Source organism: Dipodomys ordii, unplaced genomic scaffold (assembly GCF_000151885.1).
Source record: "Dipodomys ordii isolate 6190 unplaced genomic scaffold, Dord_2.0 Scaffold63, whole genome shotgun sequence".
Classification (NCBI taxonomy): domain Eukaryota; kingdom Metazoa; phylum Chordata; class Mammalia; order Rodentia; family Heteromyidae; genus Dipodomys; species Dipodomys ordii.
The window spans coordinates 9,515,541-9,523,327 of record NW_012267279.1 but is presented as its reverse complement, the minus strand read 5'-3'; the positions used below and the strand labels follow the sequence as shown (position 1 = coordinate 9,523,327).

General features: G+C 40.1%; 1 pseudogene across 1 annotated transcript; it reads left to right on the top strand.

Moving 5' to 3' along the window:
• Positions 1-2,743: 2,743 nt before the first annotated feature.
• Positions 2,744-3,120, top strand: LOC105990174 (annotated as a pseudogene). Its single transcript, XR_001175296.1, has one exon. The product of XR_001175296.1 is annotated as a nuclear envelope phosphatase-regulatory subunit 1 pseudogene (transcript).
• The last annotated feature ends 4,667 nt before the right edge of the window (positions 3,121-7,787 follow it).

Here is a 7,787-nt window from a genome sequence, read left to right as displayed (position 1 = left end):
CTGCACTGCCCGCCCCCCATGCCACAAAGCAGGTGCCACAGACAGCACTGAGGATGGAAGAGGCTAAACATCTCATCTGGGATTGCTTTCCCATCTACACAATCTGAACTCCCCATCCTGCCTGCTACTGTGCAGCTGAGGGAAAGACAATGTGTGGACCAGCAGGGGGACCAGCAGGGGGACCAGCAGTGTCTGAGGCTCTACTGGTTCTCGGGTGGGGTCGACCATGAGGGGACAAAGTGCTCAGGGCTAGCATGTGAAGGCCAAGTCAGAAGACAAGAGCTCCAGGTTTCACTGCTCTGTCTTTCTGGCAGCCCACATCGCTGCTAAGCCCACTTCCATGTCCACAAGTCAACAGGCGTTGTTAAACCTGAGTGTTTTTAGTAATGATAATTTTTAAAAACAATTTCCACTTGGACAAAAACAAATTGGTGTCACTTCTACCAAACCTCCTATTGAAGACACCTAGAAAAGCTGGTAAAACATTGAAAGTATGCAATCATTAATGATACTTAAAAAATGAAACTAAATAAAACATTCCTAGAATACTACAGAATCAATTTATTACTCAAAACTGGTCAAGAAAGAGTCAGATTTCCTTTCCTTTTCCAACTAAGTAAAACAAGCAGTTGATAGAAGTAATTTCCTCATTGAAAAAGTCTAGCCAATAAGAAGGCAATTAGAATGTCAACATTTTAACTACCAAGGGATCTGTGGATCTGGGCAGAAAGTATTGAATGCTACTAACAACCCAGGCATCAAGTAGCTCCTGAAAGAAATGCATGCTACCACCTATGCATGGAATTTTAAGCATGTATAAAATAAAAAGAATAATTTACCTTCTAGTGTGTCCTCGCCTCTAAGCTACAGTTGTTATCAATTCATGGCCAGTCTTATTTAATCTTCAAATGCATTCACTAGTCCATTTTCCAATCAGCTTAATTGTTGTATTTAAATTTTTATAGCTACTGATAAGTTATACCCTATAAAAGTTATAGCAATTTGTACTCCCCCAATGATGTGTGGAAATCCTTACTTCTCTTACACTCTCGCAAGCATGTAATCAAATAGTCTCATCCTTGCCAATATAATAGGTTTACTTTCAGTACTAATTATAATCCTAGTATCCTAGATTGAGCATCCTTTGATATGTTCAATAGACCTTTGTGTTGTTTTTTTATTTGGGAAATGTCTTGACACTATATACTTAAAAATAAAGTCTGAGCGGGCACTGGTGGCTCACACCTGTAATCCTAACTACTCAGGAGGCTGAGATCTGAGGATTGCGGCTCAAAGCCAGCCTAGGCAGGAAAGTCCGTGAGACTCTTATGTCCAATTAACCACTAGAAGACCAGAAGTGGCGCTGTGGTTCAAGTGGTAGAGCGCTTGCTTTGAGCTGAAGAGCTGAGGGACAGCGCCCAGGCCTAGAGTTCAAGCCCCATGACCACCCCTCTCCATCCCCCTATCCCCCGCCCCCCACCAAAAAAAAAATCTGAACCAGGTGCTGGTAGTATATACCTCTAAATCCTAGCTACTCGGGAGGCTGAGATCTGAGGATTGCAGTTTAAAGCCAGCCTGGGCAACAAAGTCTGTGAAACTCTTATCTCCAATTAAGCCAGAAAGGAAGAGAGGGAGAAAGCAAAAAAAAGAGAGAGGAAAAGAGAAGAAAGAAAGAAAGATAGATAGAAGGAGAAAAAGAAGTGAGAGAAAGAAAGATAGAAAAGAAAAACCTGGAAGTGGAGCTGTGGCTTAAGTATCAGAGTGCTAGCCTTGAGCAAAAAAAATTTTTTTTAAGAAAATCTTAATTGCTAGTAGCATCTGCAAACCAATGGAGAACAGATCTCATAAATTTACCCTTCCATAAACTAATCATGAAAAGGAAAAAATTGTTAGAATCAAAATTTTCAGAACTCTGGGAGTTAGCCAGTTTCAGGACTCTGGAAGCATTTATGAAAGAAAAACACTAAGATATCATCTCTGGACCGGATGTAATAGCTTACACAATCTCAGTTACTTGCAAGAGAACTGTGGTTTGACACTAACTCAGGTGAAAAGTCAGATCCCATTTTAAAGAATAGCTGAGTATAATGGTATGTGCCTCCCTCCCAGCTATGTGAGAAGCATAAATAGGAAGAGTGGTGATGAGGCCAACTCTGGCAAAAATTCAAGAACCCAATCAAAACATAACTAAAGTTTTAAAAAGCTAGGGGCAGGACTCAAATGGCAGAGACCTAAATAAGTCCTTAACCTGGGTATCACATTCTAAAAAAATCTCTCATCTCTGGCTGACCTCAAAACTGCAAAAGCAGGAAGTAAAAGCTAAGGCACATTTGAAAACATTCTATTGAAATGTTAAATGCATGCCCCAGAACACACACACACACAAACACACACATGCACACACACACGCACGCACACACACACACACAAATACACATACAAATATATATATATATATATATATATATGTATGACGAGTGGCAGGATTATTGCTTCTAGATATTTAATAATAAAAATAATAAAAGCATTGGTCCATCAAGAAGAAGTAATATATATATTAGCCTAACAGAAGTGCCCCAAAACACATGAGGCAAAAAAGAGGGAAGCAGAATTGAAGGAAGAAATAATTCAATAATAGCAACTGGAAAGCGGTTGGCAGAGGGAGTTGGAGCTACAGGCCAGGTGGGGGCTGAGGGCTGCGATGCGGACGGCGCAGGGTCGGTGACCGGAGCTGCTGCCCGACATGAACTCACTGGAGCAGGCGGAAGACCTCAAGGCTTTCGAGAAAAGGCTTTCTGAATATATTCACTGCTTGCAGCCTGCCACAGGATGTTGGAGAATGCTGCTTATAGTGGTATCTGTCTGTACAGCTACTGGTGCCTGGAACTGGCTAATAGATCCTGAAACACAAAAGGTGTCCTTCTTTATAGCATTGTGGAATCACCCATTTTTTACTATTAGCTGTATCACTCTAATAGGCTTGTTCTTTGCTGGAATACACAAGAGAGTAGTTGCACCATCAATTATAGCTGCTCGATGTGGAACTGTTTTGGCAGAGTACAATATGTCTTGTGATGATACAGGAAAACTAATTTAGAAACCTATGCCTCACGTTCAATGACAATCTGCACTCATTGTTATGGGATCTAAAACAGCCTCTCTTCAAATAAGTGATACTGCGAAAAGCCATAAGGATTCCTTTTGCAGTTGGATACGTGAAGGTTATAGCAACAACAGACAAGAAATGTGCAATATTTCCCAAGATTGTCTTGATGATGACTCAAGTTGTTGGTGCCTCGGTACCTTTGATTACCTGTGTTCAGTATTAGTGTCACTTTAGTACTTCAGTTCCTGCAAAGAGTTTTGCAGATGAAGTATGCATCTATGTTACTAAGTTAAACTTAGAAGCCGAACCTCACAGTTTTTATAATGTATTTTTGCAAGCTACTGTAAATAGCAAATCAATGCCAACATTAAACAAAGACGAAGATGTGTGGACCTTATTCCCCTGCACCAGTATTTCAGGAACATCTGCTTGCCGTCCTCACAGCTCTCTAACACTGGCTGTTATGTGTGCCTTTCATTCTTTCTTCTCCTAATTGTACTGCAAGAAAAACAACAGATTCTGCTTAGACTGAGGAAAACTCATCCCCATTATGTTGTAAGAAATTACAGATGTTTTGAGAATTTTTGTTAAACCAGATTCTTAACTACAGCAGCTCTGTGATTTTATTCAGTTCATTGTTTTATTTAGTGCTAACTATATATGTATTTTTAAGATTCTGTTCATCTTGGCTTTCACTTGTGTAAAGTTTTATTTTTTGAACTGCAGCAATAAAACCCTCTGCTCCTAAGAAGCCTGAAGAGGGCATTCTACAAATTCTGCTGTTTTATTTTCTGTAAATTTTGTAGGTAAATATGTGCCTAAAAATAAATACTTTATATATTAAAAAAATAGCAACTGGAAAGTTCAATATACCACTTTATAGAACTACTAGGCAGCAGATCATGGGGGCGGGAGGTGATGCACAATGAACACTTCAGCTTGCAAATATACAATTTGTCACCCTTTTCCTCTGTCATCTCAGTCTTTTCTGGGCAACCTCCTAAATAATGCATGACTTAGAAGGCCTGGCTTCCTAGTCCTTGGCCCTTCATCCTCAGCCATATTCCAGCAGAAAGAAAGACATCCATCCTGACTCCCCAGAAGCTGTCATATCCTGGAACACAGCCCGCCTTCTCTGGGTCTGGGCCTCTCACTTCCCAGCCTGACGTCAGCCCTGCCCTCCCTGGGGCTCTGCACAGACTGAGTGAGGGTCACTCAGTCCCCACCCTGGAGTATTCAATAGCCATCGTGTGGAGAGCAAGACAGCGGATGTATCTGTGGCACCAACTGACTCTGATAATGTGGCCTGAGAACGCTTGGGTCACCAAGCCAAATGCTGAGTTGGAGGGAGTCTCTGCAGTCACAGAGGCAACGCCTCTGTGGCATGAATAGAGGCGTTGTCCTGGCAGCCTGAGGAACGGTTAGCTGGACAAGGCTGGTAGCAGCACAGCTTATTATTACCCGACCTCAGCTGATTTCATGCCCAAACAGTGAAATACAAGCAATGCATGGAATTCCTTTCTTCTTTTATTTTTTTTGCACAATAATTATACAACACAAGCCATATAAAACTGTTACCAGTGGTATTTGCAAATGAATGACTTACAGACCAAATTCTCACATGAACATTTTTTTCCTCTGCCCTGAACAAACACCATCAAGATGGGTATTCATTTCTTTTTTTTTTTTTGTCAAGAACTTATATCTTGGGGTTGGGAAGGTCAGTGGTAGAGTGCTTCCCTTGCAATGCATGAGGCCCTGGGTTCAATTCCTCAGCACCACATAAGCAGAAAAAGCCGGAAGTGGCTCTGTGGCTCAAGTGGTAGAGCACTAGCCTTGAGCTGAAGAGCTGAAGGACAGTGCCCAGGCCCAGAGTTTAGGCCCATAAATGACAAAAAAAAAAGAACTTGTATCTCAAATTAAAATATGGTTTTAAGACTGATGTGTGGATTCAATGAGAAACCACCTTAGTTCTTTATAGTGGGGTTGCCTCTGCACATTCCATGTCTAACTGGAGTTGAGGCTTCAGACTCATTCACAATCTTTTACCTTGCCAGTAATCAGCACCTTCTAAAGAGCAAGTCCTTCCCATTCTCCTACCTCTCAGCTCAACCACCTGGCTAGAGCCAACCAGATAATCTATAAGCCACTTTAGCAAGGTATTTGAAATGGGTACCTGTGAACTACCTCTCTTTCTCTACCTGCAGAGTTAGTATCCCACCTCATCCTCATCTTTTTTCCTATCTCTCCAGACTCAGGAGACTTGGGCACAAAGCCAACCCTTCCCCTAGGTTTCTAACTGGTTGCTGCTCCCTTTTAATTGGCTTACCAATTCCTCCCTGACTGCTCCTGTCTTCAAACTGCTTCTTCTTACTGCTTTTCCCCCTTCTTCATATAAACCCATCAAATCTCTACCATCCACAAGAAAAAAAATTAGAATACAAGGACTGTACCATTTAGCTCCTTCCTAGATTTCTCCTTCCCTGGATGCCAAGCTCTGAAAAGCTGGCTCTCTCTACTTCTTCCCCACCCATTTCCTCCTCTGTCTTCCAGTTCACCTGGCACTGTAGCTGGTCCAGAAAAGGTGACCAGGCTTCTGAAAGGTTAAAGCATGGGGCTTCACAGTTATCTTCGCACTGTGGATATTTTGCCACAGAAGATGATGCACTGATCTCTTCTGTCTTAAAAGTTTCCTATCCATTGTTTCTAAGTTTCCATCTTTTCATTGGGATTTTCTCCTTGGCTCTTGTGCCAATAAAGAGGCTCTTTCTCTATTACCATTATTCTAAGATCTTTTTTCTTCCTTCCCTCCTTCCCTCTCTCCCACTCTCTCTGGTTTCCTATCTTGTTGTGCTCTGATGACATTCAAACAAACAAGATTCATCCATTGGTGTGCACAATTGCTTCACAAATGTCTCTCACTCAATGTGTCTATAATGTAACATATCATTATCCTTAATCATACCACTTCCTGTTCTTATGTCTTATGTCTACTGTATTACATCCCAAGCCATAAAACCTGACAATCTAGACTTATTCTCCATATTAAAAATAATAATAATCTACTTGGGTGCTAGTAGCTCACACTTGTAATCCTAGCTACTCAGGAGAGTCTGAGATCTGAGGATTATGGATCAAAGCTGGCCCAGGTAGGAAAGCTTATAAGACTCTTATCTCCAATTAGCCACCAAAAAAGCCACAAGTGGAGCTGTAGTTCAAGTGGTAGAGCACTAGCCTTGAGTGGAAAAAACTGAGGAACAGCATCCAGGCCCTGAGTTCAAGCCCAAGACAGGAAAAAAAAATCTGGTCATTTTTACCTTCAAAATATGTTTAGACTTTGTCTTTATTCTACCATAATCTCCTTTTATACCTGCCAATAATTTTCAAATTTATTATATTTCATTTGGGATATGCTCGAATCCAACACATAGCTCTCTAGAAAATGTGTATACAATAAAAATCCTATTGTTTCTCTTCTGTGTATGACAGGGACAATAAATTAAACTTGAGGGCTTAAAATACTCATCAGAGTTCTACTTCTGGGAAAATAGAGTAAACGTACTTCTTATTTACCCTAAGTGGAGCCAAATACTGTGGACACTACCGTAAAACAAACATAAGAAGGTTTACCAGCTAGGGACCTGGGGTCTAAGGAGCTTATTACAGCAGCATCAAAGTCAGATAAAACAGATTTAAATAAAAATCAGGCTTGCAGAATACAATGTAAAACTGGTCAGGTTTTAGCTGAATATCCTTTATCTGATTTTTTCAAGAGCCAGAAAGATCTCAAACTGAATTGGAAAAAAAATTCAATAGATACCAATATCAAGGGATCAGAGATGTTAGAAGTATTCAACAAAAACTTAAAATGACCTATGATAAAAATGTTTTGACAAGCAACTATGAATGTGCTTCAAATATGAAAAAGTAGAAAACCGCATCAAACAAATATAAAGTGTCAAGGAAAATAAGGCATAAGCAACCAAGTGAAAACTTCTATAACTGGAATAAGAATCTCAGTGAATGGATTCAACAGTAGAATAGAAGGACATAAGGACAACTGCTTGGTTTTGAAGACAGAACAACTTTAAAAAGACAGAAAATAAATTGAAAACAAAGGCTGAACAGAGTCTTGAGGCCTGTAGAGTTATGACAAAAGATCTGACATTCATGTTAATGGAGTCTTGGAATAAGAGAAGACAGGACCAATGACATCACCCCGTTTGTTAGGAAATGGAAAGACTTGGAATAATTATAGTAAGTGAAGTAAGCCAGGCCCAAAGAAACATAGGTCCATGGTTTCTCTTACTTGCAATAACTAGTACATGCTAAGGACAAGCAAAAAAGGTCAAAAGCTATGTATATATAACAATATAAGATGATGTTAAGCGAAATGAACCCCAGGACAGGCACACAAGTGGTTTTATCTTTCTTGTTATTGTTTTTAGCTTACCTATAATGCACTATGTGATTCTTTTGTTTCTTTTGTATGTTCTTCCCCATGGTATAACCCCTGTTTTCATTGTATCTGATTCCAAGGTGTCCCCCCCATCTTGTATATACATTGTTATAATTTGGAGAGGAGAAGGGATATAACAAAATGCTTAAATAAGGATATAGGTTGACCCATTGTAATAATGAGATGTACAAGACACTATGTTAAAAACGAACTTTACAATTT